Here is a 17,970-nt window from a genome sequence, read left to right on the forward strand (position 1 = left end):
CTATCTTTATCTTTCCACCTCTCTCCCACTTTATCTTAGCATCTTTATGTTATTTTCTCTATGAAATAAAACTCTCATTCAAATCAATCATAACTTTAAATGTTTCATGAGATGCATAATATTAACAAATAAAAACATATAATGTAATTTCTAATAGAACTACCACATTAGTTAGCTTAAAAAAATTAACAATTACATTATGCTTTAAAAAAATTCTATTATATTCATTGAATTTTAATGTAATTATCCATTAGTAATAAGAATAAAGAAAAACTCTCTAATATATTTAATTTTATTTTATTTTCTTAAAATTCAAATATTTAAGTATTATTTTATTATATTAAATAACAAATAAACTATTTTAATTATCTTACTTAAGGATTAAAACAATAATTAAAATGACATACATTCTCAATAAGCACCAAAACCAAAGCACATACATTTTCAATAAATTGCCAAATCATGGAATGACTAAAAATGAATAATTGCCAAAACAAAAGGACACACATTTTCAATAAACCGCCAATTAAGGAATGATTGGAAATGAAGTTTAGAAATGCTTTTGTTTATTATCAACAAGGAGCACAGGTTGGATTAAAAACCCCAGACGAGGAAAATTTGGCCCTCATAGGTATGCTTTTCATAAAAATATTTATATGCAATAGAAAGATAACATAATTTAGTTTGAATTCATGATTTATGAAGTCCCATTGTATGTCTTTCTCAAAAAAAAATGACTTTTAATATTCTAGTGTGTGAAACAAGAGATTTAAAATTTAAAGAGAATTTTATAAGTTGGAAAATAGGATGGCCAGATATAGTTTTTTTGGTCATGATTGCATTAATTTTCAATTCTTGAAGGAAAAAATAAATCTATAATAAGGGACATGCAAATGAGAGAGGGTTTTTCAAAAAATTTGGTTTTTTACACTTAAAAATGATTTAATGGGAGTTAAGTTGAGGTAAGGTCCCATATTAGCTCTTTTCATACCTCAATTGCAAACCCTTGAAAGGAAAATTCTCAATTTTGTATTTTTAAAGGAAATCTAGATATTTTAGCATAATTTTATCAATTTGGAGTTGGGGTATAGAGGTCAGATATGGTGATCAAATACGTTGGGGGAAATTGTAATTATTTTTGCTACAACTTGGGGATTAACCACTAGCTTATGCTTCCTACAATGCTTGCCTTCATAGTTTGTCAATCATAGAAGATGAATAGCTTAGGTTTTTTATTCTGTTGTTTTTAGTAGCCACCAAGATACTTGAACATAATATGGTTACTTCCTTGGAAAGTTATATACAGTTTAAATGAAGTTGGAATAGTATAGAATTATTCATCTTGGTGCTTGCATTCTTGTGCTTGGAGTTATCACATTATAATTTGGCTAATTCTTTATGAACATGATTCCTTATCAATTGGCAAAATGGAATTGTGCAAGAGAATTATGAAATAAATTGGACTTAAAATTTTAGGCCCAAAGATGTTATCTTGCTTCAAACCATATTTATTTACTGGTTAGTTCTCATTGAAAAGAAGAGATCATTTATTTGCTTTTGATTTTCATTTACAAATGGCATTTGTTTTATTGTAATAGGGATTGTCAAAAATAATTTGGCATATCTTTGGGTGTGTAATTGTTGTTCCAAATCTCTCATCATAATTACAAAGTGCATTTAACCATTGAGCCACTATGGAAGCTTTCTTATTTACTTGAAACTACATCACTTTCTCTCATTTTTATTGCAGTTCTTGTTCTCTTTGATTCATGCTAAATAGATCTCAATTATGAGAAGGAAATGGAATGGAATTGTGACTTTTTTTATTCTTCCATTACACTTGACAATTTTTGGGCTCTTATGATTCATATTGCAAGATTGTGCAGTCTTCTATTGATGTTTTATTTCTTTACATCAAGGTCACATCTTCTCACAACCTTTAATGTAGTGGATTCAACACCCCCATAGATTGTGTCTCTCTCCATATGTTCTTTATATAAATTTTCAGCTTGGGCTAGTGGATCCTTATTACCCCATGTTGTTGAACAATCACAAGGATGTAGGGAATTTTGGCACTGATTATCTCATCTCTAGTGATCTTTTAGATTGTATCTAGACACTCAATATTAAATAACCTTTTGGGTGTTTCCATTTGCATTTCTTTTGTTAGTCATGTTATATTTTCAAATTTAAAAATCTACTCTTTGCCTACTTATTCGTATGGCATTTTTTGGGTGTTCTTATTGAAGTAGTTTTTTTGGAGTTAATGTTATGGTTTTAGTTGCCATACAATAGGCTTCAAATCCAGTTTAGATAGTTGTGAAGTTTCTTAATCTGCAAAATTTATAGTTAGTAACAATTAAGTTGGAACTTTTAGTTAAACTTGTTTTCCCATGAAATTTGCTTGGTGGAATGGCACCTTGAAATACTACAGTGGAATTTATGATCCTCAAAGTTTCATGACAATTTCAGGAATGCTCCTTACTTTTGTGCTCTATTTTGATCATTATAAGAATCCAACAATGTTACAGAAGTGTGATGTATGAAGGGCCATAAATACATATAGTATGTACTATCCAGATATGTAGTTGGCCTTATTTTTGCACATGTAGCAGGAGTATTGATCATTCTCCATAGTATGCTCCTTTATATATTGTTCCATCAACTATTTGGCCTATTATTTTTATCTCTTTGGTCATAAGTATATTGAATGAATTATCAAATATAAATTTGGGTGGTATAAGAACTTTATCAATGGGAAACTCATCCCATGTCCATATATAATTTCCATGTATGAAGAAAACATTTCTAGACAATTGACCAAAGATCCAAATTGCAATTTTTAATAATAAGGATTTAATGGTTCTCAATAAAGTCACCACAAGAATGAAGATCAACCATTGGGGTTGTGTTAGGGTTTTTTTGAGAGCATTTGGTTGAATAAAATATCTTGATGATGAGTTCTTGTTAATTCTCAGTAAACTAATATGTTCTACAATACCATTCAACACTAAAGAAGTATAAGGTTTCCTATTCTATTATATTTTTTAACTATTATATGCTTTGAATTCTATTTAATTACATGCGCGTATAATATTAGAATTCAAAGATTATATTGTTAGGCATTGTGTTGGCTCCCATCTTTGTAGTATATACATTTAATTTATTCCACACCATGTTTCTAAAAAATCCTCAGAATAAGAAACATGCAAAGTGACACAAAGATTTGTTAGCTAGGAAAACCCTTGATTAGATGGAAAACCCTAGTGAGAATGATGCCCACAAGATGATCTACTAATATAAAAATTCCTTGTGAAATGATGTGACCCTATTAGGAGCTAATTGCATAAAAGTACATGTGAGTCCTAGTTAGGAGACTTTTAATCCTTGGGAATGATGCCCACAAGATTATGTACTAATATAAAGATTCCTTCTGAAAGGATGTGACCCTGTGAGGAGCGAACAACATACTATCAATACATGTGAGTCCCTATTTGGAGTCATTGAATACTTGTTAGAAGGTTCCAAGTATGCAATGTGAATAATTGAGGCTATAGAAGGAAATTCTATTTCATCCTATATTAAGAATAATTATATATATGAAATAATTAAAAGACTCACCTCACAAGTATAGTTTACCTAACTTGTCTTGCAAGAAGACTTGCAAGTTCAAAATATTTTCTAAGTACTTTGTGAGTTTGTAAATTATTGTAACAATAACATTAAAAAATTTCTACTATAGTATAAAGTTTTGGGTTCTACTTTGACTACTTTAGACCAATCCAAGGTTTGGAGAAGGATATATACCTTGAGGACCTTTTTTCTCCAATGTATATTCAAACCTTCAATAAACAAAAAAGCTTGATTAGAGCCCATTGACATAATATATAGTAGGGATGTGTATGAACCCCCATTAAGATTTAACTATAAGATGGAATAAAAAATTGAGAGTTTCATTATTAAGTATGAATATTTTAGAATGACTGTAGGTTTGTTGGAGCATATAAACACTACAAGAGATCATACTAACTACTTGTGGTACACTACAAGGTGAGATATACATTTTCCACATCTTTTTTAATGTTTTAGTTTCTCAATGGTTGCCAAGGTGAATATTTTATCAAACATCCTTACTAATTAGAATGATTATTTTATGTTGGTTCTAATTTTCACATTATTGAGATTTATAACTATATCTTAGAAAGTTTAGAAATTTTTTTTTTTTTTAATCCATAGATCACAAGATAACTTTAGTTAATCTCTTGCATGCCTATCTTTTCCATTTATGGAAATGTCCCATTAGTACAATTTGACTTGCTATGGAAAATACCTTCTACTTATCAATTGATGAGCTTAAGGGACTTTCTAATAAATGGTTCATGAGGATCAAAACTTTGTGAAGGTTTTGCAAATGGGGTTATGAGAATAGTGGGTTTAACCATGGAAGAAACTCCATAGTTAAGTGCACTCAAGCTAAAGTACTACTAGGATGGGTGACCTCCTAGGAAGTCCTGATGCTTCACCTATTTGAGCATCACCTAGATCCAGTGAGTGTTAAGTGATCCATTTATTCCCATGCAAGATGGATTTATGTGTGAATCACTACTCATGATACATGGGTTAATGAGTTTGATTCAAAAGCTACACAATTAAATCCTAATAGCAATATCACAATTTGACTTACTATGGAAAATACCTCCTACTTATCAATTAATGAGCTTCAAGGGATTGCTAATGAATGGTTCATGAGGCACAACACTTGGTGAAGGTTTTGCAAATGGGGTTGCAAGAAAATTTATTTTAACCATTGAGAGAACTCCATAGATAAGTGTGCTCAAGTTGGAGTACGACTGGGATGGGTGGTCTCCTGGGAAGTCTCAGTGCTTCACCTCTATGAGCATCATCTAGATCTAATGAGTGCTAAGTGTTCCATTTATCCTTATAAGATATGGATTCATGTGTGAATCACTACTCATGATACATTGGTCAATGAGCTTGACTTAAAAGCTACACAATTAAATCTTGATAGCAATATCACACGATGTATCTAACTTAAGACCAAGTAAGGTTTTCTATGGATCTTAAGTCACATGATTCAAAATAGAAATAACTTGGAAAATCAAATAGTAAGAATAAACCCCCAAAAAAAGTTTAATAGAGATTTTTCCAGTTCTCAACTACTTAAATTAGTGTGGGCCATAGTTGCTGAAATTTGTGAAGAACTACAATTTGTTGGTGCTAGGCCTAGGCACAATGTTTTCATATAGAAAGCCTCAAGCCTCAATTTTATTTTCATAGAGTAACTCAATATTTTACCTTTTTCTGTAAAATTTTGAAATAAATATCATTGGAATTTTTGGTCCAAAAAATTGAAGTTTCTTTTTCCTAATTTTTGATGAAAATTTACTCTAACCCTAATAATATTTTTTCCTTATTACAAGAAAAAACTCTAGTGAGATGCATCATCTTCTTATAGATTTTAACAATATGTGATTACAAATAAACTCTTCTATGTAAATTCAGTTATAAACATCAAATTACTTGTTCATATTTGAAGAAGACCAAAGCAGGTAGATTTAAGTAACATGCCAACTATAAAAAAAAAAGAAACAAAATTAGAAAGTAATCAAAATCCATGCTTATAACAACTAATGGTATAGATAAGCTTGAGGCAAACAGATACCATTTTGTCTATCTAGATATCAAAATGCATCAATTATACTTTTTTGGCATTTAGTAGCTAAATTGAAAATCAAGAAATAATTGGTGTATGCACTTATGTAGGTTAAGTACCCAACTAGACAAAAAATAACATAAATTGTAAGGAAGGCCAAAATTGATGACATGGAGAGAAGCGTCAATTCAATATAACCAAAAGTGGTAATGAAATGATATATATTTTTTATTCATTCATCTGATCATAGATGGATAGGATGTAGCAAAAAGGGTTCATATAGAATATTTGTCTAAACTTCTGACTAAATATAATCAATGGTTGCTACATATGCCATCAAATGTGCAATCAAATTTTATTTCAAGATAAGACATATATTGACATGGGTATCATATAGCCATGTCATTGAACAACCAATGAAGTTATGAACTTCCCAAATAGAATACAAGTAGAAAAAGTAAGTTTTGATAGTTACAATTTTTTTATAAAAAAAACAAAGCAAGCTCTTATGCATATATTATACAAATTATAGATCTATTTACAGGAGAGTCTGTATCATTAGTTCAACCTCAAAAGTCTGCACTAACAAAACATAATGAAGTTGATGTAGAAAAAAAAAAACATGAATAGTCATTAGTTCATTGATGAATCATTTTATAGATAATTTTTTTTGAAATAATTGAAACCAATTTCACCTACAATACACATGTTAAATTATAAATATTAAAAACTCAACCAAAACAAAAATTTATATAGTCTCAAAGGTTAAATGTCTAAAGTGAGCAAGCAATAGTGTAACAACATGTTTTGATACATGGAAAACCTTAGTAATGAAAGAAAATACATGATTTGAGGATAGAAGTGAAACATACTGCATGTTTCTTGTGTGAATTGCTTGGTTGCTTCTATGAATCTTCATCTTTGGGAGTACCACCATCTATTTGTGAGAAATTATTATTAGTAGATATTACTTCTTTCTTTTCCATGTCTTACTTAATTAAATATTGATGTTAATGTAATCCCAGCACTGGGGTTATTTGAATCCCAATCACCAAATTTAGGCAATGCTTTCTTTTTATGATTCTACCAAATTTCTACTTAAAATGATTTTAATCCTAAATGATCATCATTTTTTCTAATAAATCAAATTTTCATAAGTGTAAATGATGTGACAAACAAACCTTGTTTGATGATGGTTTTCCAATGCTAGGCCTAGTGAATAATGGATTGGGTGTTTTTGCCTACTCCAAATTCTCTCTAAGCATTGTTGGACCTAATGTATGATGGACTAGGTGGTTTTCCCACTAAAAATTCTTTGTGGGCATTGCTATGCCTATTGTGTGATGGACACGGTGTTCTTCTCCTTCCAAGATCTTCCCTTAAATGTCTCATTCCTTGACTATATGAGATAGTAGGGAACAATTACCTTCTTATCCCAAATTATATTGAATTTCTTTATTTATCTTATTAGATTATGTTTTATGAATGTAAATGGTGTAATGGTGAATATGGATTTGATATTATTGCTATCCCAAAAATTAGATAACTACCATGTTTATCATATCAACTTGACTTATGTGAAAATGATCTACATATCTATATTTTTTCTATGGACTATGAATTGAAAATAATTTTTCATCTGATAGATTATTAAAGAATACGATGAGGTTTATGTAATGTCTCCATCTCTAGTTGGAGTAATGAATACTAAAACCTCTATAATCTCCTTATTGAAGCTCACAATAAGTGTATACTAGCTGAGTATGTACTAAAAGAAATATGGCCATTATTTCTATCAGTATAGTCTATGTGAGAATTTTTTAATTTAATTATTAGAATGTCTTTTCTAATTGATGCATGTCCTTTATTATTTAGAGCTCATTCATTTCTTATTGGTTATTTGAAGCTTCTCTATTTGTTATTGGTTTAATGAACTACCTTCTCCTTATCTGATGCTTATTACTCATTAGTTGAGCTTCCTTATTTCCTTATTTCCTTGCACATATGCAACCAGTTAATGGTATATGCTTCTTTGATTCCATATACCATTTTCTAGTTAAGTCTATGAAATCTACTGTGCTTAATTGATAGGATATGGTGAAGAGTGAGCAAAATATCCTTAGTCTATGTTTTGATTGTAGGAGCTCTAACTACTACATGCTATTCTAGATTCTATAGGTAGTACTAAGCAGAGGGCTCCAAAAAGAACAAAATAGAAATGTATAAAAAATGTCTAATGATTAAGTGTTGATGGGTTCTACTCCACATTTTTATCTTCATATGAATATATTTAATGAATTGGCATGAGATATGGCTTAATGTTTTTATCTTTATTGAGTGTCTGGGTTTAGCTAACCTAGTTTACCAATTTGCCTGAACTATGCTTTGCTTGTCCATTGACTATATGAACTAGTGTTGAGTACCTGATAACTTATGCCTCTCCCTCGATCAAGACCTCCATTCTATATTTTCATGGAGGGTGTTGTCTCTTCTAAACACCTCTTCCATTGTGTATTAATGCCAACAGATTTGTTTATTAGATTTCATATGTTATTCACATATAATATTTGGTATGTATTATAAAATTTATTAATGTAAATTATATTGATATAAATATTAATATTATTTTATATGGAGATCATTATATCATTTATATATATAATAAATAATTATTAAAATATTTTCAATAATGCAATTATTTCTAATTGTTTACTAATGTTAAGATTTGTTATTGTATTATGAAACTAATTAGTATTTATTATTTATCATCATTATTTTATTAAGATGGTAGATTTTACTATTATTATGCCAAAGGTGTACCTTTTCTGAACAATCCCAACTCATTTTTTGATTCATGACCTATGCAACTCTGTGGATGTGCAAGACAATGGGAAGTATTATCTCCATCCACTCGCACTTGCTTTCATGCCTCTAGTAGACCATCTCTTTTTCACCTCAAATATTTACCCAGTTGGTGTCACATGGAGGTGTTTCTATAAATGCATTACAAACATTGTTTTTCACCTTACAAGGTAATAAGCAACATGATGGCCAATAGAGGGGTTTTTTTGTTGGTAATGGTAGGAGGGTTTTACTATTCTTCTACTAGGTAAAAATGGTTCTTTCCACCCACTTGCTTGCCCCTACTAATTTCTAAATCAATTTGGTAACTATGGCTATTATGCTTGCCAAGTAATCACCCATTCTCAGACTTTTCCCTCACATGCTTCTACCCTAGACTTTGGATTTACTTGGAATATTGTTACTTTTTTTGAACTATCAGGTATGGCTAGATTAAATTTACTAATTAAGGGTATCTTTGATACATCCATTTAATTTCATCTACATTTCATTCATTCTATAAGAGATTGTGAGCCATTATGCACCCTTTCATTCATGCAACTTGGAGCAATTACCAGTATACCCTATGTGAAAGTGGTTCTCTTTTTGGTCACCATATCAGTTAGTGAACCAATCCAGTATCATTGGTAACTTATTGAACTCTTTTTTTTGAATTAAAAATCTTTTAGTGCAATATACTTTACAATATCTAAAGAAAAACATTTTTTATGTTTCTCATCTCCTTCTACTTGTATTTCCCATTGCTATCATCATTTATGTTCTCCATGTCAACTTGTGTGATGTCCTCTATACCTCATGTGCATCATTTCTTGGAGTTTTTCATGGTCATCTATTAGATTTCCTCTTTAGGACTAACAACTTTAGTTAGTTTCTTTCATTCACATGCTTACTCTTGAAATTCAATCAACATTTGGTTAGACCATTTTTGTTCCCCTATCCCTTAGTATTTATTATTTCCTACTATAAATGAGGGAAAAGAGTTTAGATTTGAAATAATTTCATTGATGTGGAAGCCAAATTCAAAATGGTTTGATAGTTTTAATGTTTTCCTTGACATAAATAGAGTGTTGTGGAGCTCTTTTGGTGTTTAATGATCTCAGTAGTGCAAAATGCATAGAATTTTAACTTTTGAATATTACCAAGGAAGTTGTTGTTATTGTGTGCAATTATCCCCCAATTACATGGTCAGATTTACAAGATAGCAAAATAAAGATTTCATTCTTTCACATTTCAACATATGACATTCTCATTTCTATTTTTTGACTTTTTAACTCACCGGCCACATAGTCTATGTGGACAACAAATATTTCCAACATGTTAAGCCCTAGTGTTTTATTGACATTGACAACTATTATGTTGGAGGCCATTGGATACTATTCTCTCTAATGTACTCTCTTATTAGTTTTCTTTCTTGAGAGAGTATGCAATTTAGGAAACTTTTGCATCAATAATTAACATACATAATGTTAATCAATCTGAAATAGTACATTAATAAAAGGTTTCAATAAAAAATCATGAGACCACCTAAAAAATAAATATTCTTCTAAATTTTGTAAGCAGCCAATGCATTCTTCTCACTATTTTATTTATAGTATCACTAATGTGTTATGTACCCTCCATGCCTTCTTTCATACCATCCAACTTAGCATGGTTATAACCTTTCAATCAAAATTCAATTCCTACTGATTAGACTACCAAGTGTTATATTTGCCTCTTCCATCAAGAGCTTAATGTACAATAGGTGAAATCCCTTAAAATATTGTGTCTACAACTTACTTTAGAAAATTATAGATTTTATTAAGATGATTAGTTTTGAATCACTATATGTGACTAAATGGTGTGAGTTTAAATAGTGATTAATCACTTGATGTGGTGAAACTGTAATTAAAAATCATAGAGAGTTTAGCTGAAAAAAATTGGATTTTATGTTAGAAACTTTCTTCAATGTAAAATGGCACTATTTAATGGATCCTCATGTGTTAGTGGCTTCTATGTGGTAATATAGTTTTCATGTATTTTTCTAAATTACACAATGTGTTGGAGGAGAACCTGTTAGAAAGATTATTCTTTCCTTGGATGTATTAATTGGGATATTCCAAGGATCCCTAAATGTAGTTTGTCCTATTGTATACATGTGGAGGACATGTCATTTTTTGTCCTTTATTCCACATGTAAGGACAACTCTTTTTTATTCCTTTATTTAGTTTATCCTCCTTAAGAGGATTGTGACACTTTGCACACACCTCTTATGAATGTGGCATTCATAGAAATGGGAGTTACAAATGCAACTCCTTTTCTCATCTCTATATAAGAGATGCTCCTCCTTCCTTCTTCTTCACTCTTATCACTTTGATGTTATTGTATTGAGCTATTTTGCTCCAACACTATCTCTCTCTCTTCTCTAGGCATTTGCCTTCATTCATAATACTCACAAGGGGTTTTCTTTTCTTTCCCCTTATAAATCCTTGTCTCCATTGTTGAACCATCTTGGTGTATGCTCTTGGATTTTGCTTATCTTATGGTAACATTGTTTCACACTTAACTTACTTGGATTGGTTTTCGTTCCTTGCTCAATCTTATCATTTCTTACATGGTATCAGAGCTTGGCTATCTAATCCTTGTTTTAAGTTTTGTGTTGAAGGTTGCCATTCATTGGAGCACACCTTATTTGGAGACGTCATTGAGAGAAGAAGTTTGTGTTGCAATTTTCTGCTCATTCTAACATCTTTTGTGTGCAGGTTTTTAGTGTATCATTTTTTTTTATCATTGCTTACTAACCCTCTTTGGAAGGCTTGCCGCCAAAGGGTTTTCCTATAAAAATTTCAATTTTTTTTCTTGTTTTGGAAGGCAAGCCACCAAAACAAGAAATATTATTTCATATTACTCATTTATTATAAAGTTGTGCATTTCCTTTTTTTTAAAAATTATTTCTCTAATATTATTATTGTAGGGTATTCTTAAATATCCTAAGTGTTACTTTTTAATCCTTCATATAAAAGGTTCATTCAACCTCTTTATAGTTTTTTTTTTTAAATTTAACTTATATTTTAATCATTAGCTTTTGAAATATACAATATATTTTCTTTAAAATTTAAAACTTTATTCTTCAAATTTATCTCTTTTAGAAAGCAAATCTATGAGATTTAAAAAAAAAAAAATATTCCAATACTTTCCCTCACTTCATTAAGTTTTTTTTAGTATCTTTTCTATAGATTGATTATTGTTTCTAAAAAATCTCATTCTTTAAGTTTTAAAACAAAGTTATTCTAATTAGAAACCCTAATTCGTTATCACTTGCATGAGATTTTTCTTTTTGTCTTCCGCATATTTAAGCCAAATATAAGTTCTTCATTACATGAGGCTGCCAACCAATTAATTGCATCTCTTGTATTTCTGTTGGGGACGAGAATGCAGATTCTGAATGCAGAAACTATAGCACTACCTTCACTAAGGGGAAGGAGTTTCCGTTAGCGGGCATCGCAGGTCCCGGGTTCGTGTCCCGGGCGAGGCCAAAGAGAGGCGGGGGCCTGATTTGACGAAGCCTGGTTCGTTCGCTGGTCTGGTTGATGTTAGTTGACAGAGACTGGGATCCCGGGAGCATTTGCATCGTGTTTCAAAAGTCGCTCTTGTGGATTGGCAATTTAGTCTACAAGACACGGACAACCTTTTTCATCCTCAGATCCCATAGCCTCACTCCTACAGAATCAGAAGATGAACTCAATATTGTCTGATCACTATGGAGCCATGCTACCATCCTGATTGAGCCAAGAGAATTATCAACTTCCTTAGGAGGTGCCTCAGGCTGGTTCAAATCAAAAAATCCTTAGTATTTTCTCAAATCCTCTGGTGAGAAGAAGTCTTGCCTAAAGTAGACATTTTTTTTCAAAGTAAGACGTTTTTTTTAGGTTGTTTCAGTTTCTTAGCTTTGTTAAGGAATATTGTTTATTTTTAGCATTCCTGAGTTGATGCATGTGACGCTTTTTGATACGTGTCACTTTCATTATTTTTTTTTTTGAAGATTCCTTTTTTAACTTTGTTCCAAGTGTTGCATCTTAAACGTTTTAGGTGCTATTTTTATCATTAGAAGCGTTTGAATTTCATTTCCCTCTTGCATGCAATTTTGTTGCATCCCATCATTGTTTTTTATTTGGCATATCATTAATATAGGCATCCTAAATATAGAGAATTAGATTCGTTGTTTTTTTTAGGCTATTATCATCCTAATAACGCTTCTACAGGATTCTTTTCCAAGTTTATCCTTGTACTAACATTTTGTTGCAGGATTATTATTATTGTTTGTTCAGTTCCATTACCACATTTTCAAGTAAACGTATAAGTCATATTTCTATTAGGGGGGGCATTTTTATTCATAACAATGTCAACCTTAATTCTAGAAATAAAACTTAGTTATTCTAATTATCATTCTTGGAAAACTCATATCTCATTCATTTTTCGTTTTAAACACATCTTCGAAGTAGCCACTGATCCCTCTATTGAACCTGGTTCAGCGGCTACCCAAGATGAGAAAGATACTTGGAAATCTAAAAATGAAGAAGCTTTAGGTTTAATTGGTATTTCCATTATTCCAGATTTATATGTGTTAATTGCTCACTGTTCTAAAGCTCATGATGCATGGTCCATCTTGCAAACCAAGTATGACAGTGGAGATGAATACTGCAAAATACAGTTGCAAGATCAACTTGAAGATCTCAGGTATGCAGATTTTAAGAGTATGGATGAATTTCTGTTAAAATTTGATTCTCTTAAAAGCCAAATTATTGCCTTAGGTGTTCAATTAGAGGACATTCGTTTAATTCATCTTATTCTTAAAAAGTGTCTTCCTAGACAGTTTCAACAGTTTATAACTAATATTCATGCACAGCTTGCTATTCCTACTTTAACTTCTCAGTTAACTTATGTTATTTTTCAAACTTTATTAAGACAGCAAGAAGCTAAGCTAATTCAGTTTGGTACCCTTAAATCAACTAAACATGCATTTGTGTCTAGAAATTCAAATAATAATTTTCGTTCCAATAATAATAATAATAACAACAAACAATATAATACTAATTCAACTAATTCCAACAATAAATTTCATGCAAAATATAACAATAATAACAATCATCCTAATAAAAATCGTAATACTAATAATCAAAGGAATCATTCCAATTCCAAACCTCATTGTTCTTACTATGGCAAAGATGGTCATATTATCACTAACTATTTTAAAAAGAAAAATGATAAAAAACCTATGAATAATAGTAACAATAATCAAAAATCAAATCATAAAAAAGGTAACTCTACTGGTTCTAATTCTCATCATGCTTTTACTTGTAGCTTTAATCTTTGTAGACCTTTAGAATGGATTGTTGACAGTGGTGCATCACAACATGTAACTTCTCATAAAGATATTTTTGATTCTTTACAACCTGATATTGCTAACATTCCTATTCAGTTAGCTAATAATCAGACTTGTAAAGTTGAAGGATTAGGTGATGTTAATATTCCTAATGGTAAATTGCATGATGTATTATATGTACCTGACTTGAAAACTAATCTACTTTCTGGTTCACAGTTATGTCAGGACTATAAAGTTGAATTCTATAAAGATACATGTTATGTCATAGATCCTCAAACTCAAAAAGTGATTGCTCATGCTAAAATGGATAATGACAATTTGTTTAAATTCCATGAATTTGCTAGTTCATGATATTCGTTACATACTTCTATTGATTTCAATATATGGCATGAAAGACTTGGCCATTTAAATTTAGATTATATTACTTTCATGCAAAAGCACAATATGGTTGATGGCTTGCCTCACATTATTCCTTCTAAGATTTCCTGTATAGGTTGTATGAGTGGTAAGATGCATAGGGAGCCCTTTCCAAGTGGAAAACCATGGTGGGCAACTCATAAGTTGCATCTTGTCCATAGTGACCTTTTGGGCCCCATGGAGAATAACTCCATCCAAGGTTCTTGGTATGCACTTACCTTTGTTGATGATTTTTCTAGATGAACTTGGATCTATTTTTTGCATAGCAAGGATCAAGTTCTTAATATATTCATTGAATTTCAGTTATATGTTGAAAGACAATCTGGTTTTAAACTTAAAATTCTCAGAACTAATAATGGAAAGGAATATGTGAATCATGCTTTTCACTCTTATTTGAAATCATGTGGAATTAAACACAAGCTTACTATTCCTTATACACCACAGAAAAATGGTGTGGGGGAAAGAAAGCATTGGACCATTGTTGAAATGGCTAGAAGCATGTTGCATGCTAAGAATCTGCATTATAAATTTTGGGCTGAAGCCATGTTTTGTGCAACTTATATTCTTAATAGGACTCCTACCAAAGCTCTCAAGGTTATTACTCCAGAAGAGGCTTGGTCTGGTAGGAAACCTAATTTATATCATTTGTAGATTTTTGGATCTATTGCTTATGTTCATACTCCTAAATAGAAAAGGCATAAATTAGATGCTAAGTCATCTCCTTATATGTTTGTTGGTTATGATGAAAATAGTAAGGGTTATTGTGTTTATGATTCCACTACTAACAAAGTTCAAGTTGCTAGAGATGTTTGTATTGCAGAAAATGGAGTCCATGATTGTTCTACTACACATGATGGAGAATTCATTGGCACTAAAATTGTGCTAGTGGAGGACCAACCTCCTTCTCTTAACCCTACTCCTCCTCTTAACCCTTCAACTCAAGTACCACCTATTATTTCTGCTCCTACAACTCATGATATTCAAGTAGCTACTAATGATGCTTTTATTGCTAATGATTCTTCCTCTAGTGATAATTCTATTGCAACTAAACGTAAACCTAAATGGGCTCAAAACTTAATCAATGAAGGTGATGATTACATTTCTAGATTTGGTGGAATTAAACATAGAAGGATTAATTATTGTAATTATGCTTTGATGACTACTATTATGAATTCTAACGATCCTAATTCTTTTGATCACGCTAACTCTCAACCTCATTGGCAGAAAGCCATGCAAGAGGAATATGATTCTTTAATGGCTAATCAAACTTGGGACTTAGTCAAGTTACCTCATGGCAAGAATATAGTTTCATGTAAATGGTTATACAAAACAAAATTGAATACTAATAATGAAATTAGTAAATTTAAGGCTAGACTAGTTGCTAGAGGTTTTTCACAAATTGAAGGATTAGACTATAATGAAACTTTTGCTCCTATTGCTAAAATGCCTACTATCAAATCAGTTCTTGCTTTAGCATCTAAAATGAATTGGCCCATTCATCAAATGGATGTTAAAAGTGCCTTCTTAAATGGTGATTTACACGAAGAAATCTATATGGCTCAACCTCCTGGATTTGTTAAGAAAGGTAGTGAAAATCTGGTTTGCAAATTGAACAAATCTATTTATGGTCTTAAACAATCACCTAGAGAATGGTATTCTAAAATTAATTCTTTCTTTATTTCTCAAGGTTTTGTTAGAAGTAAGAATGATCCTAATTTGTATATTAAATATACTAACGATAATATTATCATTGTTATTGTTTATGTAGATGATCTAATTCTCACTTCTACTTCAGATGCCTTGATTTCTGATATCAAGTTTCAACTTAAACAGAAATTTCAGATGACTGATTTAGGTATCTTACATTACTTCTTAGGTATGCAAATTTGCCAAAATCCTAAGGGTATCTTTCTTTCTCAAAGCAAGTATGCTTATGATCTTTTAGAAAAATTTAGGATGAATGACTCTAACCATGTTTCAATTCCATGTGAACTAGGAACTAAATTACTGGCTGATATGAATACTCCTTTTGTTGATGAAACTTTGTATAGATAGTTGGTAGGAAGTTTAAATTATTTAACTCTTACTAGACCTGATATTGCTTATAGTGTTGGTTTAGTTTCTTGATTTATGTCTAAACCTCAACAAACTCATTTTAAAGTTGCTAAACAAATCTTAAGGTACATTAAAGGAACTATTAATATGGGATTATTTTATGATGCAAATTCTGAATTTATTTTACATGGCTATACTGATTCTGATCTAGGTGGAGATCCCAATGATGGAAAATCCACTTGTGGTTATTGTTTCTTTGTTGGTTCAGGTGCAATTTCTTGGAAAAGCAAAAAAGAACACTCTATTTCCCTTTGCTCAACTGAAGCTGAATACAAAGGTTGTACCAATGCAGCTAAGGAAGCTTTATGGATTAGAAGACTTCTTGATGATTTGGGTCTACCTCAACAATCACCTACACCTATACATTGTGACAATCAAAGTGCTATTGCCTTGGCAAAGAATCCAGTTTATCATGCATGAACCAAACATATTTCACTTCAACATCACTTCATTCGAGAACAAGTTGAAGACAAGCAAATTACTCTTCTTTATTGTAAAGGAGAAGATCAAGTGACTGATATTTTAACCAAACCACTTTCTAAAGAGAGATTTCAACTCCATTGTAAAAATTTGGGTTTACAACCTGTTGATGTAAACTCCCCAAGTAAAGATTAAGGGGGGGGTGTTAGAAAGATTAATCTTTTCTTGGATGTATTAATTGGGATATTCCAAGGATCCCTAAATGTAGTTTGTCCTATTTTATACATGTGGAGGACATGTCATTGTTTGTCCTTTATTCCACATGTAAGGACAACTCTTTTTTATTCCTTTACTCTTTTTTATTCCTTTATTTAGTTTATCCTCCTTAAGAGGATTGTGACACTTTGCACACACCTATTATGAATGTGGCATTCATAGAAATGGGAGTTACAAATGCAACTCCTTTTCTCATCTCTATATAAGAGATGCTCCTCCTTCCTTCTTCTTCACTCTTATCACTTTGATGTTATTGTATTGAGCTATTTTGCTCCAACACTATATCTCTCTCTTCTCTAGGCATTTGCCTTCATTCACAATACTCACAAGGGGTTTTCTTTGCTTTCCCCTTATAAATCCTTGTCTCCATTGTTAAACCATCTTGGTGTATGCTCTTGGATTTTGCTTATCTTATGGTAACATTGTTTCACACTTAACTTACTTGGATTGTTTTTCATTCTTTGCTCAATCTTATCATTTCTTACAGAACCAATTAGCTAACACAACTTGTTTGGCAAGTGATCATGAGTTTTAGAGTTTTTTTCAAAGTTACAAATGAATATTTTTAGCAATTAATTTCATGGGATTCATGAATGAATGACTAATAATTGTTTAGAATCATAGGCATAAAGTCTTGAGAGTAGGGTACGATAAAGATTAGGTAGAAAATTATGGACTCTAGAACTTTCATGACTTTGAAACCTTCAATGCCTTCCTATAGAAGGTTGTTTGCATTGATTTATTTGACATTAGCAACACTATTCATTTTTGGTAGACTTTGATATTGGTAAATTGCTGCAATATTGCAATTTTGCCAAATGTTTTTATAGTGCTCATTATTGGTGAC

General features: G+C 31.1%; 1 pseudogene; it reads left to right on the plus strand.

Moving 5' to 3' along the window:
- The first annotated feature begins 543 nt into the window (after positions 1-543).
- LOC149530275 (signal peptide peptidase-like 1 pseudogene) lies at positions 544-12,113 on the plus strand (annotated as a pseudogene).
- The last annotated feature ends 5,857 nt before the right edge of the window (positions 12,114-17,970 follow it).

The sequence above is a fragment of the Cupressus sempervirens genome, chromosome 11 (genome assembly GCF_028749045.1).
Source record: "Cupressus sempervirens isolate cs-2001-9-10 chromosome 11, ASM2874904v1, whole genome shotgun sequence".
Lineage (NCBI taxonomy): Eukaryota > Viridiplantae > Streptophyta > Pinopsida > Cupressales > Cupressaceae > Cupressus > Cupressus sempervirens.